This window comes from Podarcis cretensis, assembly GCF_951804945.1.
Source record: "Podarcis cretensis genome assembly, chromosome: 4".
Lineage (NCBI taxonomy): Eukaryota > Metazoa > Chordata > Lepidosauria > Squamata > Lacertidae > Podarcis > Podarcis cretensis.
Window position 1 is genome coordinate 23,281,869 of NC_137173.1, and position 15,342 is coordinate 23,297,210.

The 15,342-nt window shown below is 42.3% G+C and overlaps 1 protein-coding gene and 1 long non-coding RNA gene across 2 annotated transcripts in view; one reads left to right on the forward strand and one right to left on the reverse strand.

Annotated features, from left to right (window-relative positions):
- The window catches only part of DDX10 (DEAD-box helicase 10), a 162,845-nt gene that overhangs the window by 124,966 nt on the left and 22,537 nt on the right, over positions 1 to 15,342 (forward strand). The gene's annotated exons all lie outside the window — the stretch shown is intronic.
- LOC307215199 lies at positions 614 to 2,567 on the reverse strand. The gene is made up of 3 exons (XR_013838374.1): positions 2,225 to 2,567; positions 1,993 to 2,134; positions 614 to 1,102 (listed from the first exon to the last, which is right to left on the reverse strand). It is a non-coding gene; the product is annotated as an uncharacterized lncRNA (long non-coding RNA).

Consider the following 15,342-nt stretch of genomic DNA (forward strand, 5'->3'; position numbering starts at 1 on the left):
TGAACCTTCTAGCTTCTCCTTTTGAAATATGTTAGGGTTGTTTCAAAGATTTTGAAAGCGCAAAACACCCTCGTTTCTTCACCATTATGCCCCATTCAAGAAGAATTGGTACACAACTGCTCGGTGGTTTAATCACAGCGGTTTAGTGCCTAAGTATAGAACAAGAGAACCAGAACTTGGGACATCCTGAGAAGATTTTGTTGAAGATTTATTAAGGTTGCAGTCTTAACACCACTTACCTGGGAGTAAGCCCCACTGAATTCAGTAGGAGTTACTTCTGAGTAGTTACAGTTAGGTATGCAGTGTAACCTATTACTCAAAACTTCAAATTCACCTGCAGTATGTAACACTCACCAAAACCTTTTTGGTTTTTGGACCTCTTCTGTCCTATCCATCAGTGTTCTTTCTCTCCCTCCCTCCCCCCCCCCCCTCTCTGGATAATGCTTTTTCTTGAGACATTCTTTCCTTTCAGAGGTGAGCTATACAATCAGCAGAATTATATGGCGAGCTCTTTCTAGACTGTCCTGCTTCAGCTTGTAAAGTGGGTTGGGAGCTTATCCCCCCATCAGTAAAAGTGCCTGGTGCATAAAATGACTCCTTAATAAACTACAAATTGTGATGAAGGCAGATTTTTAAAGCAGTGTTTTTGTAACAAAAAAGAAACTGTTACAATTATAATTAGTACGCAGTAAATCCAGCCACCGCCTCCCTTCTTCTGGTTGGTATAAACAGCTGAATAATTTTTTACATGTTCTTCTAAGGCTGTGGTGCTCACTGCTTGGTGCAGAGCTCCTTAAAGAGGCAAATCATCTTAAGCTGCAATGGGTGTAAGCATGAAATATGAAGTGGGATTGAGGTAAGACCTGTCCTTGTCCCCTCTTTCTGCCGTTTGTGAGCTTTTCACTGGGTGTTCCATTGTTAATATAACGCATTCTGTTTTCAGTGGTCTTCCTGCCCATCTTCTTTCCTTATGAATGGCGAAGTTGTTTGCATATCTGTACTGCAGCATCATTAAATACGGGTACTCTTGTGAGCTTCTTTGACATAAATGACTGGTTGTTTGTGCAGGACCATTTGAAGTTGTGTCAGCAAAGCAGATCACCTATAGACAAGAAAGAATGATCACTAATTGTAGCCTGAGTCAACTCATGCTTACACAATTGATTTACCATTTAGCTGCTCTTTGAGATGGAAATCCATAAAGAACATTAAGCTTCTTTTTAAAAGCTCTCACACAGTATCATTATCTCAGTAATGAATGTTGATTGTGCAATGGGGGGAGGGAGGAACGTACAATTTTCGTTTTTAAATACCCCTTTCTGAGTCTTTTAAATGGGAGGCATTTGCAGTGAGGGTGATTTTTGCTGTTCACCCTTGACATTAGTTGTTTTGGTCATGTGTCCCCCCCACCCCCGGTCCAGATTCTACAAGGAATTGTCACAAACGCCTACAACGCAATGTACAGGCCCATCTTCCACACACTGACCACTAGGCATTTGGGTAGTAGTAATAGTAGACAAATTTTGAGGGTAGGCCAAAGCATAATACCTGCCAGTCTACAACCAGTAACCTGTAATCCAAACCTCCACCATCATTTTTCATTTTTTTGCCGGGGAGGGTAATGAATCTTAGCAGGGAACCCCCACCCCCTTGGTTTTCCCTTGGAGTCAGAATATATGGCAGAGTTCACTGACGTACTATTTGTTTTTCAATGGAAAAGTGGCATCTGCTTATTTGGAAACATAATACCCCTGACTGTTTGGTTTCCTTCAAATACATTTCTAAGCAGCTAAACTGCTTTGAGTCACAACTTTTTTTGTTTTTGATTAAACAGCCATATGCTTCCGAATGGAACAGTCTCAGTTGTTATATTAAATTTGTAGATGACTCGCTACCTTACAAAACTCAATTACCTCACATCCCCCCATCAGCCCTTTTAGGAGGGAACAGATGGAAGAGTTCTGCTGCCCTGTCATGTTTTTCTTGACTTACGATTAGAATTTCTAAAGATAATGTGTCACTCGCATGTTTTGTATTTCTCCTCTCTGAAGATATGCTTTTGATTGCTCTCTTCCTAAGCCTGCAGATTTTACGCAGCTGGGGTGCCTTCTGGCTTATGATATGTAGCTGAAACCTGAATCAGTTCAAGATTGGAGAAAATGGATCTTAAGTTGGCTCTTTCTGAGACTGATCACCCCAACAATAATTAAGCCCCCACACACACCCAGTGGGCTGTTTGGCTGGCAGCTTTTGCTGTCATCTCCATCTCAGGGCCATGTAAATAAAAATAAGATATGCAGGCAGAGGAAGGCCTGTTGAATTTGGCTGGGGCTCTTCAAACATTCTGTAATCAGGGCACACATTCTGTGTTAACCGTTCTGTGGAGGAGCCTCTACTCAGCACATCGTGGTGGTTCCTGCATTCTAAAACACGAGCAGGCAGACTTTGGACTTGTGGGATCTACTTTTTTAAAAAACCAATCGGATCCTGAGATCCACCAGTCAGAGCCAAGGGCAAAATAGTAGCCCAGGAAGGTGAAGATTATCCTAATATTAGTAAAGGGAGCTCTCTTGGCAGTTCCATCACCACCAGAAGTTCAGGAATGGTGGCAGCTGGGGAGTGAAATCTCTTAGGTTGTGGAATTCCTTCTCCACAATGGTACATATGTCTAGCACCTTCATTATATAGTTTCCACCTTAAGGTGAAGATGCACCTGTTTACCCTTGCCTTGGACAACTGAGTTGTTTTCAGGTCCCACTCGCACAGTTATTTAGTTGAATACTGCCTGTTGTTGTTGTTGTTGTTGTTGTTGTACAGGTACTGATGAGCACATGCTCAGCCCAGGACAAAAATAATGTCTCCCACTGATGTTTCTTAATATCGTTCCTAAGCAGTGGTGCAAATGTGACCACTGAACCAGCTGTTACTTACACTGTTGTTTCATTCTTAAAACCAGCCCCCCTTGCACCTTTTTGTCACATTATATATATACATTGAGTGCTTTCTATTTTACATATAGAGGAGATGCCTTTGAAATAATTTCCTTATAGAGTCTTTCTTTCAGCACTCAACATAGGTAGACCTTTTCACAATATCATCCCACACAAAAGATGAGAGTCGCCAAGGAGAACACTTCTCCTTTCTGGTGTTCCTAAGTTCGCTAAGGCAACGTGCACGAGCAACATAACCCACATGCAGCTTGGTGGAGGCACCTTCCCTTGAGGTGAGCAATACCCTTAAATAGAGTCACATACCGTCATGATAGGAAACGACTAAAAATAAAAATGCAAAGTTCCCCGGTTTCCATGATTTGGAATTGCTAATGCTACCCAAAACTAAAAATAAGTATTTGCGTAGAACTTAGTTTTGTCAGGTGATGCCTATGACTCACTAACACATATTTTACAAGTTTAAACTATTGTAACCTTTTCTGCTGCTTTTCATAGAATGGATACGCCACATGGAGTATCATAGAATCATAGAATTGTAGCATTGGAAGGGACACAAAGGCTCATCCAGTCCAACATCCCTGACAGATGCCCGTCCAACCTTTGTTTAAAAAGCCTCGAATGAAGGAGAGAAAAGTGAAATATATGGAATAAAATTGGTTGGACAGAGATTCTCACCCCCCTTCATGGTTTGAGGCAGATACCGTAATTTTTGCTCTATAGGATGCACCCGACCAAAGGATGCACCTTGGTTTTTTTTTGGGGGGGGGGACAAGAAAAAAAAACTCCCCCTCTCTGCTCAGCGCCCCTTCAGCAAAGCGGCAGGAGAAACGGAACCCTTCCATTTCTCCTCCCGCTTCGGTGAAGGGCCACTGCGCAGAGAGGGAAAGCTGTGCAGCGCCTATTCAGCGAAGCAAAGCCAGGAGAGCTAGAGGAATCGGTCACACCAATCCCTCTCGCTCTCCTGGCTTCAGCGAAAGGAACCCATAGCCTCCGGAGCATGGAGGGAGCGTTCCCTCTGCGCTTTGGAGGCTTCGCGTTGCTATCGCTGAAGCCAAGGAGCCTGCATTCACTCCGTAAGACGCACACACATTTCCCCTTAATTTTTGGAGGGGGAAAAATCTCCCCCTCTCTGCTCAGAAAAAGTGCGTCTTATAGAGCGGAAAATACGGTAAATACTTTGGCTTTTCTGGTTCTTAGCTGCCCAGTTCCCTCTTGATACACAGAGCTGCAATGAATGCTGTCCTGTGTCATCTTTATTGCCCTTAAGGGTATAGGAAGCTGCCTTATATGAAGTCAGTCAATTGCTACATCTAATTTAGTAAGATCTACACTGATGAGCAGCAGGTTTCTGGGGTTTTCAGCAGGGACTTTCCCCAGCATTTCCTAGAGATGACAGGGATTGAGCTATAACCCCCTTCCCCGCCAGGTTGATCTGCTGCCACTGAAGTTGTTTTGGGGCATAAAACAAGAATATTTTTGAAGTTAAAGAAATATGGCCTAATGGCGGTGGCAGAGTTTGGGTGGTTGTCTGTACGTACATGTACTGTTGGTGGTTGAAAATGATTTAAAGATCTGTTTTATTTTATTTGCAATGTGCTGCTTAGAACAGTTTTGTCCTAACTGAAAGTCCACCCTGCAGAGTTAATCAACTAAGATTCAAAGGGTCTGGGATATGACTTCTTTATAAGAAATGCATGAAAAGGCCGTATAGTTCCAAGTCTGCTCAGGAAAATATGCTATATTGTATTTTTTCATATGCATTTGAAAGACAATTCCCAGTGCCATTAATTAAACATTGCCTTTCTAAGTAACCTTCACTTAATATTTTTCATATTCTTGCTCATTGCTAATTGCATTTGACTGTCAGTCTTTCTGGTGAATTAAGTTTCTGAAAGCCATCTTGGTAGGAATACAAAAGGGAATTAAGAAGATAAATGTAAACCTGTATAAATGTTAGAATGGTCTGAGACGGTATCAAAATAATTCAAAATTCTTGGCATGATATCTCTTCGTATAAGCCAACTAGTAAATTTGACAGAAGATTATTATCTGCGTATAGGAGATAAAAAGACAAATGAGCACTGTTACAGACTAATGCAATGTTTAACCAGAGATAATTCTCTCCCAATGTTCCTATCCAACTTGGTCATGATTTATCACCTAAGCCAGGCATGAGGAACCTATGGCTCTCCAGGTACTGTTGGACTCCAGTTCCCTTCAACCCCCACAGAGCTAATGGGTATGAAGCAGATCCAGTTAGGGATGTGGCCTGGGGAGAGGAATGGTAATCCAGGAAAAGTGGTGAGGGCCAGATAGACCTGGAGGGGCTGTCGGAGTCTCCACTCGGCCAAGCCGATAAGGCCTCATCTTCCTCTGAGCCGAGCGTTTGAAATCGCCTCCAATGTGTTTAATGACCTGAGCCTTTGATGAGGCCTCAAGCGCATTCTATCCAGCAGGTTTCCCAGCACAGGGAAGAGACGAGAGATTTGGCTACATTGTAAACAGAAAAGACATCCTCTCTCTATGAAAGCAGAGAGCAATTGAACAAAGGAACAAAGGAAACAGGAAACCACTAACGTCACATCCCGTCTCCCTTTCCCGTGAGACTGCAAGGTCTCTGGAATGTAAACAGAGTCCTGTGACTCCCAGCAGCTGCTCAGCGATGAAAACAGAAACTAACAGGGGTCACATTTGTCCCTCAGACTTGAGGGTCCCTGACCCTGCCCCAAGCTAAGGAGGTAATCTCCCTTGAGTGCAATGAAAGATCTGTCATATCTCCAGTGCTGAAATAAGGATTAACTTCAAGTCTGGTCAATTTCTGTACATAGATATTTCTCTCTCTCTCTCTCTCTCTCTCTCTCTCTCTCTCTCTGTGTGTGTGTACACACACCCACACACCCACACACACACACCATCTTGTCCTTTGCCTGGACCACCTCTTTTCCTAGTCTTAGACTGACTAGGTAATTGCTACACAATACTGGCTATGTCACCGTATGAAAATTAGGATAAGTTATGAATGGAGACTGCTATTGTGTAAGCTGTTAATATTTGTCACTTTTTACTGTAACTAATAAAAGGTGAAATACACCATCTTGCATAATCCTGCAGGTCTAAAAATAAATATAAAAATAAAACAATTAGCCAGTGTAGCTGAGTCATAAACCATTCATATTAAAATCTGGATGTTGGTAGCTAGCCAGACAGTGTTGGCTACTCTGCTGATGACTGCATTGTGATTTTTTTTATATAAAAAAAAAACACTATCCAGCAAAAACTCAGTCTGTCTGTCCAATTACAAATGTTACTGCTCATAAAATCTATTCAGAAACCTTTTAAAAATGTGCTGTGTTTGGCTTTAATGTTTTGCTGTTCATGAAGAAAAGTATAGCTAATGTGATAGCAACTTTTTACTAGACCAACTTCTGTGGGTTTAATTACAATGTTTGAGTTGCGTGCTATCGACAATGAAATGGGAAGGAAGGAATGGAGCGGAAAGGCAATTCTCACCTCTATACTGATGCAACTCCTGTCTGCTACATCAAACCAACTAATAGCCTAGTTGAACTATAAGGTGTCTCTCTCGTTCCACCCCAGGCTTGCATTTTATCTGCTAAGTGACTGGATGGGTGAGGGGGTGCGCGGAGAGATAATTTTTTTAATGGGAGGACAATATGGAGTCTTCCCATATATACATGTGCTATAGACTCCTATTTCACAAGTCCCAAAATGGTGCTACAGGTGCAACCTGGCAACACATTTTTGAGGGGGAAGGTTGTGTTCACATCAATTGCTATAGCATGTTAATGGTGCTTGAAAAATGAGCAGTGGTTATTGTGGGAACCCGTCCCTAGGAAGCTAGGGCTGAATCTCTGACGTAATTAATCCACACATTACAGTTTTCAATGACACTGGGTCCTTGAGAACTTTGGGCTTTGCAGAATGGGAGAGGTGATGCCTGACAGTGCTTTTACCAACATACATTTCTGTTTGCTAAACCTCTAAGGAAGAGTGTGGCACGGTTAATAAAGTTTGGTGCTGGTGATGTTCAGTAAACATGACCAACTGCTTTGCTTATTAGGTCTGCAAATCTTTATTTGTGCCCATTATACGTGTGTTCAGTACGTTCACGTGTACCAGAACAGTCACGCATCTCACTGTTCTTATTGAATCTGTTTCTCTTCTCCTTGAATTACTGATGATTTACTGCAGAGCTTTCCAAACTGTGTGTCACGACATGTTAGTGTGTCGGCTGCAGTGTGTAAGTGTGACACGCGAATGCTCCCTGCACTGCTCCTGGGGCTGGCAAGGGCTTAGTTCTACCTCTGGTTTGCTAGTAAAACTGCATTACTGTGTCATGAAATGATGCATGTCTAAAAAGTGTGTCAGCATGAAAAGTTTGGAAAGCTCTGATTTAGTGTGTCAAAGTGACCTGCACCAGGAAAGTTTATTCATTCCAACTTACAGTTGACCCACAGAAGTATGGTTGAGTGTATGGGGGTTGCTCGTGCGTAAGTTGCCACCACTCCTGGCTAGGTAGCCTGGTTAAACCTTTCCTGACTGGACAGCCCTTCACTGTTCAGTCGCTAGCAGAATCCGTCAGTGGGCGTTTCTTAAACTTCTTCCAGCACAAAAGCTCTTTGACGCCAAGTCTACGCCTGCGTTCCCTGCGCGGAGGTCTTCTGCGCAGGGTGGGTGTGGGCAGAGGAGGACCTGTGCTCTCCCCGCTGGTCTCCAGCGAAGAGTCCTGGAGACTCCTCTCCGATTCCCCCAACCGCCCCCCTTTATCCCTGGTGTTACGCTGGTTTCCTTCCCCAGCCGATGAGTTCCCTCTCTCCCTGCTTGGCCCTTCTCCGGCATCGCTTGGGAGCCCTGCCTCCACTTCTGGCTCCGATGTCAGTTCCCTGACATTGAGTTTTCCCCATTGATTCTTATATCTTCTGCTATTTCTAAACAGCTGTTTGATGCTGAAGCATGGGTATGGAGCGATCTATCACATCTTTCAAATTTTAGTGAAAGGATGAAGACCCATTTCACAGCTGCAAAAAAAAAAAAAAAACTAAGAAGAAATAAATGCTTCTTAGCTATCTATGAGCAAGCCTAATTAGGACAAAAATGATTAGATTGAGGATGTAAATCTAAGCATAATGGTATGAAAATAGATTCCATTCAAATAAATGGGATTTCTCTCACATGGGATTTCCTTATTCTAGCAGTTATATTCCATATATATATATATATATATATATATGAATGAAAATGACATTGTTCACAAAGACAGCTAAGATTTCCTCTGCATTTCATGCCCTCCCTCAGCAATTCACCTTTTAAGCAAACTGCAAACATTGTGAAATGGTACAGCCAGGGCCGTTTTAAGCAGATGCAGCTCCGGGGTGCCAAGATCCGCCCGGCGCCCCTAGGTTGCCCAGAGGTGTCAACCTTTGGGGGGGAAGTTGTTGACCTTTTGCAGGATGCAGGGACTCACAGCGCCAACCAATGGGGTGCCAGCGCGCCCCCTAGGGGCGTATGAAGCTGGGTGTGGCTTCCATGTTGGGGGGAGACAAAATGTCGGGTGGCACAGTCGCCGTGCTGCCTGCCCACTGCCTCCCCCCTGCTGCATGGCGGTTAACTGTTTCGGCTGTGCGCGCAGTGCCCGGGGAACAACAGGGAATGCAAGCAGCAGCGGAGGAAAGATCTCCAGACAGTATCTGCGTGCTCATATTCGGCCGGATTTGTTGCTGCTGTAGGCACTGTCGGTGCGCGACGGATCCCATCTGGAGATGTTTCTTCCGCTGCCGCTTGCATTCCCCGTCATTCTGTGCCCATGTTGGGCGGTGCTGGGAGCGTGCGCCGACAGCAGAAAAGCCAGCAAAGGAACCTACAACTCGGCGCATGCAACAGGATGTGTCGCACAGTGCCCACAACATTACACGGTACTCCAGGCGCGGCACTGAAACAGTTAGCCGCCATGCAGCTGGGGCAAGAGCTGACAGCCGAGCAGAGCAGAGCAGAGCCCATTGGAGTGCCACGGGCTCTTCTGCTGCGGGTGGCTTGGCACGAGTTCGGGGGCGAGTGTTGGGAGTCTGGGGAAGAGCCGCTTGCAGCAGAAGAGCCTGCGGCGCGCCGATGGGCTCTGCTCCGCTTGGCTGTCGGCGGCTCTTTCCCAGACTCCAACGCTTGGCCCTGGACTCTCGGCCTGGCACTCCTGAGAGCCTGGCGCCCAGGTGCTGTGCACCCCTAGCACCAACGGTTAAGACGGCCTTGGATGCAGCTCTAATAGCATATAAAAAAATCATTGTAGTGTTTGTTGGAGCCGTGGGTTGGATATTACTTTGAGTGGTCATGTTTCCAAGCCTTTGGGGGTTCAGATTTCATGGAAATCAATATACAGATGGAAACAGAACTTATAAAGACCCCAGGGTTTATTGAGGGAATTGCAACTGAACGATGCAAAATGTAGCACAGTGGAACCTCGGAAGTTGAACGGAATCCGTTCCGGAAGTCTGTTCAACTTCCAAAACGTTCAGAAACCAAGGTGCGGCTTCCGATTGGCTGAAGGAGCTCCTGCAGCCAATTGGAAGCCACATCGGACATTTGGGTTCCAAAGAACGTTCACAAACCGGAACACTCATTTCTGAGTTTGTGGCGTCTGAGTGCCAAAATGTTAGACTTGCAAGGCGTTCGGGATCCAAGGTATGACTGCACATAACTTATGATGTATGTACCTTAATAATGTTTTTTTCTACAATGGCTTCACTCAGCACATGTCAGAGAAAAGGCACGTCTTTAATAGGTCTCTTTCTCTGCTCAACACAGTAATTTGGGCCCTCCTTAAGAGGTTTATGTCTCCGAGTTGCATGTGGAAACTAAAAAAACTTGTATGTTCACTGTGATTCAGTGCTAACTGAAAAATTTCCTCTCATGAAGAGAAGTTCGGGGCTGTTTTCTCCATCTGCCAATTTTGTTTCATTATCGGAAATCTACACAGAGCCTTCAATTATGTCAAGCGTTTCAGTTAAACCAATCAATTTAATATGGTCAGACAACAATGATACAAATTGACCTACCAGAATTACTCTCCGTGTTTCACTCTGTGTATTATTTATTTACTTACAAAGCTTATTTATTGCCTTTCTGCCTGTGGAAGACTCAAGGCATTGTACAGTAACAGTGTGGTGTAGTGGTTAAGAGCGGTAGTCTGCTAATCTGGGGAACCGGGTTCGAGTCTCCGCTCCTCCACATGCAGCTGCTGGGTGACCTTGGGCCAGTCACACTTCTTTGAAGTCTCTCAGCCCCACTCACCTCACAGAGTGTTTGTTGTGGGGGAGGAAGGGAAAGGAGAATGTTAGCCGCTTTGAGACTCCTTAAAGGGAGTGAAAGGCGGGATATCAAATCCAAACTCTTCTCTTCTTCTTCTAACAGCCGACCATCTGTCTCCTGCACAGGACTGTCCTCTGCACACACAAACACAACATAAAATAAAATTATGGTTGTCTAATGGTACAGGCAGGCTAGGCCTTGATTTGGTCCCCTGGACTAAGATATATCACTCTCCACTTGTGTACTTTGAACTTCTGCTGGGCTTTCCTCTTTGATAAAGCAGGTCCCTTCCTGAAATAGTACAGTGGTGCCTCGCAAGACGAAATTAATCCGTTCCATGAGGCTCTTCGTATAGCGGTTTTTTCGTCTTGCGAAGCAAGCCCATTGACAGCTTAGCAGATTAGCGCTATTAGCGGTTTAGCGGCTTTTAGCGGATCAGCTGATAAGCGGCTTATCAGCGGATCAGCTGATAAGCGGCTTAGGGCTTAGGAAAAGGGGAGGGAGGGGGAAAACCCCGCAGGAACTCGCAAGACATTTTCGTCTTGCGAAGCAAGCCCATAGGGAAATTCGTTTTGCGAAGCGCCTCCAAAACGGAAGGCCTCCTTTTCCGTCTTGCGAGGCGTTTGTCTTGCGGGGCACCACTGTATGGCTTTGTGTCACCTTTGGCAAAAGCATAAAAATATTTGTAAAGTAGCTCCCAGTAGATTCGCAATGCATAAATGATGCCGTGTGTCAACTTGAGGGTTTTGTTTCCGTGCTAAAATAATAATGTTTCTGTAATTCTGGCAATTGTTACAGATAAAATTGGTACTAACAGTTTCCTGTGCATTAAATTAAAATGGCCCCCAATCTTATTGTTGAATCTAGCATTACAATGCAATTAAACCAAAATGGTAAGTAGCGGCAACACTGCCTTTGCTCAGGGTAGCCTTGGCTTCTTTCCCAGAAACTATATTTGACATAATTCTAGATGGGCCTTTCCACTCCACTGTAATTTTATAAAGTCTAATTGCTAAAAGTAAAAAATATATATTGAAACCTCAGACGTTGATTACCTTTGCAAACTTTCTTTCTCTGCCTACTGAAGTGACTGGTTTATATATCATAGGGATTTCTGCCCATTTCTTTGGCGTATGTGGGAGAATACTTGATCACAGGCATCCATTCCATTTCCTATATAATTGTAGAACTAAATAATACCTGGGATACCTGGCTTTGCCAGTTTTACAGCCATCTGCGTCCACAGGTGTTGGGGCATCTCTCCCAATGCAGGGAAGCAGGAAGTGGGAAGAAGGAAGTAGAATGGATAGATCCCAAGAATCAGCATTGGGATCTATCCATTCTAACTTTTTCATAAATGATCTAGAGTTAGGGGTAAGCAGTGAGATGGTTGTTTGTGGTGGTTTTAAAAAAGGGAAAGATAATGAGGCGCATCAAAAGGCTCTTTCCAAAAAATGGTAAACGTGCAGTAAAACGGCAAATGCAATTCAGTTTAAGCAAGTGTAATGTGATGCATATTGGGAACAGAAACCCAAATTTTATATATATGCGCATGTTGTCTGAACTTGCAGTGATTGCCTATTCACTCAGTGGTCTTACTCAGTATAATGATGGCAGCTCCTTGTGTTTTTATGAGCTGCTGTGTTGTAGGCTGAAATTATTTAGACCCTTTCAATGAAACCTTGCCTAGGTTGTTTTCTGTTCTAATTTCCCCCCTATGCACTTTCATTGACATCTAATTGACCTCAAATGCCATTTTAGTGAAAACGACCAATAAGAGTGGAGATTTGGGTGTGTGGAGTGTTAAAATGGCACAGAGCAGTAGAACCACCTCCTAAAGAAAAAATAGATGGAATATGAAAGTGCTCACGTTGGAGTGAGATTTCCAAGGTTTTTCTCTTATCATTTTGTGATTGTCCTTAAGTCTAAATATCAGCTTAAGAAAAATCATTGCTTGGTATGAATAGCAATTGTAAAACTAGACTTTTCTGTATCAACATAGGAGGTGTTTTCACCTCTCTCTGAAAATCATGCATTTCCAATGAAGAGAATATACTTTAAAATCTTTCCATCTTCCTATGCAATGTTATTAGCACATAATTAAGGAAAGTGCAACTAAAAAATAGCAAACTGTCCTCCTGACAAAATAAATGTGTGACTTTTGTTATGCAGACACTAATAGAAAGCACCCAAGCAAGTTGAATAATAAAATAACAGTTAATTAAAAACAATAAGGAAACACAGTTCCTGGCAAAAATAATTTGATTCCAACAGGTAAATGCTGTAGATCAAATCTAGTTACACTGCTATAAAACCTCTTCTAATTTACTGCACCATGATGGTTAATTCTTCTGATTGAGCGCACCATATTAGTTAATTTTATACAAGGTGAGTACTTAGGGCAGTCTGTCTGAGCATATCTACTAGAATAAAATTACCATTGAGAGAAATTGCTATTAAAACCTCATCTCTGTTTTAATTGCAAGTCTCTGAATTGCTGAAATAAAAATTGTGTGGCGCTGGGATGAGTTTCATGCGTTCAGGGGTAGCGCAGATAGATGTTCATTAGATTACAGCAAGAGACCATTTTTCATGTGTGAGAAAACTGACTGGTTCTTTTTTCTTTTTTTTACGACTGATCACTTAAAGTGTTCATTTTGCAACAAAGATATTCTGAACAAGGAGAAAGGTACACAAGTTACTTTTGCCGTCAAATTGAGTCCAGCGACTCGATGTATTTACAGTAGTTTTCCGGAGGTGGGGGTGGGGGTGGGGGTTCCTTCTAAAAATATTATGTACTTTAAGGATTTTTTAGCAAGGCTATACTGACTAGTGCCAATGAAGAGTTGTAGTCGAAAACATCTAAAGGGCAGCAGATTGGTAAAGACTGGGCATAAAATGTTTTATTACAAAGTACTGATGGATTATAATGGCAACGAGATTTTTTTTGCTTTGGTTCATAGAGTACTCTGTCTTTTTATGTAACAGTAGCACAATGATGTCCTCACAGTGGGGAGGGAATACCTTTCAGTGAAGACTGCGTTGCCTAGCATATTTGGGGAAAGGGAGTTTTTTCTCACAAGTACAGTCCTTGCAATTTCTTCTATTCAGACATTCCATATCAAGTGATCCAACTTTTTTTTACTTCATGTAATCCAATTTTCTTAATATTCTGTACACTTGTTGAATGATCAAAACTAAGTTCAAATCTAATTTTTTTTTAATCTCATCACGTTTTTGAGTTATGAGGGTTTTTTTTTTAAAAAATGACAATTTTGGTCTTGACAGACTAAAAGAAAACCTTACAAGCTCAGCCCATGATTAGGATACGTCAAAACTAAAAACACCAATCTCTTTAGGACTTCACTGCCTTTCATATGATATGTCACATAATGAACTTACACTAAATTTTAAATTTGTTATAAAATTTAAAAAGTGATCAAAAAATTAATATGATTTTAAAATTCCAAAAATTGTATTGATTATTTAATATTTCTAAGAGTTACCTGCAAAATTTCATCTTAGGATCTCAATGGGATCACATTAAAAAAAATTATTTTGTACATACATGTCTGCCTTATTGGGTTCTATTTAGGATAAATGGGTCTTCATGGAGTAAAAGATAACAGAACAATCAAGACTTTGACTATAATATCAGTTGCTTCCGGCATTTCTTTAGAAAGTTATTCAATTAAATGGGGTCTGAAAAGCTAGTCAGGCTTTTCTTTTAAAAATGTGTTCCAAAGTCGAGTTCTATTGCTTTGAATGAATTCTTGTTAGTACTTCATTTCATGAACATTATACCAAATACAAATCAAACAAAATTATGGGGAAAAAACCTTACACATGAAATTGAGCCCAATAAGTTAGGGTTGCCATATTTCAAAAAGTCATATGTTGTTGTTTTTAAAAGGAAACCACCAAAATAGTTGAGCTTTGCCCCCCCCCCCAAAAAAACCCCACAATTTTTTGATTGACTTGCCTAAGATCCAGGACAAGGTGCCACCTTTCAGAAATTCCACCTGGATGTCAATTCTGCCTTTGAAATCCCAGTAATGTCTGGGAAAATTTGGGCGTATGGCCTAAATATGTTATATGCTTCAAGCGTGATTTGAGGGGAGGAATTAATTATTGGTACACACAGCAGTTAGAATGATCATTGAATAATCATATGTGAGAGACATTCCCTCCCTCTTTTCCTTTTTAAATGAAGCTGAGACAGTGGCGTAGCGTGGGTTATCAGCACCCGGGGCAAGGCAAGTAATTTGCGCCCCCTAACCCATGGATTTGCGCCCCCTAACCCGTGGATTTGCGCCCCCTAACCCGTGGATTTCCCTAACCCCCAGATGTTGCGCCCGGTGCGGCCGGCCCCCCCTGCACCCCCCACGCTACGCCACTGAGCTGAGATTTTCAAGGGCGAAGGCTTGCTGTTCGGTTTCTTCAATGCCTGAAGAAGAGATTTAAGACTGGTTAGGTGATAAAAGCTCCACAGATTTATTCCAGGGTGCTTATTTTTGCATAATGCAGATCTTTATAAATTTACAAGTTATCTTTAAAACATTCTCCTCTTTAAAAAGTTCTCAGCTTTATTCCAGACATCGGAATTGCTGCTACGTAAAAGGAGGCAGTGCCAGGGATAAATGTTTACCCCAGATTTAGTTTTTGCTTAAGTTCAGTGGCCATGTTTAAAATACAGGAAGGTTATTTCATTTCAGTTCTCATTATTTCCAAACCTTACACTCTGCAATTTGTATATGTAGCTGCCAAATAAAACATCCTTTGGCAAATCAAAATCTTCCCCAGTATTTCTTATGCAAACTAATGCAAGTTTTGGGATTGAAAAAGGTTGGGGGATAGAGAGGGAGTATGAGAAATTGACATAATGATTATCCTGGAGAGGCAAAGTTGCATATTCTCCAAATACAAACATACCACATTCTTAACAGTGCTATATATATATATATATATATATATATATATATATAAAATTCAGTTTGAAAAATAATGCAGGGAAAATGAGATCTGACCACAGTGCTGTGTCTTTATCAAGCTTCTTATATGTAGCAATATG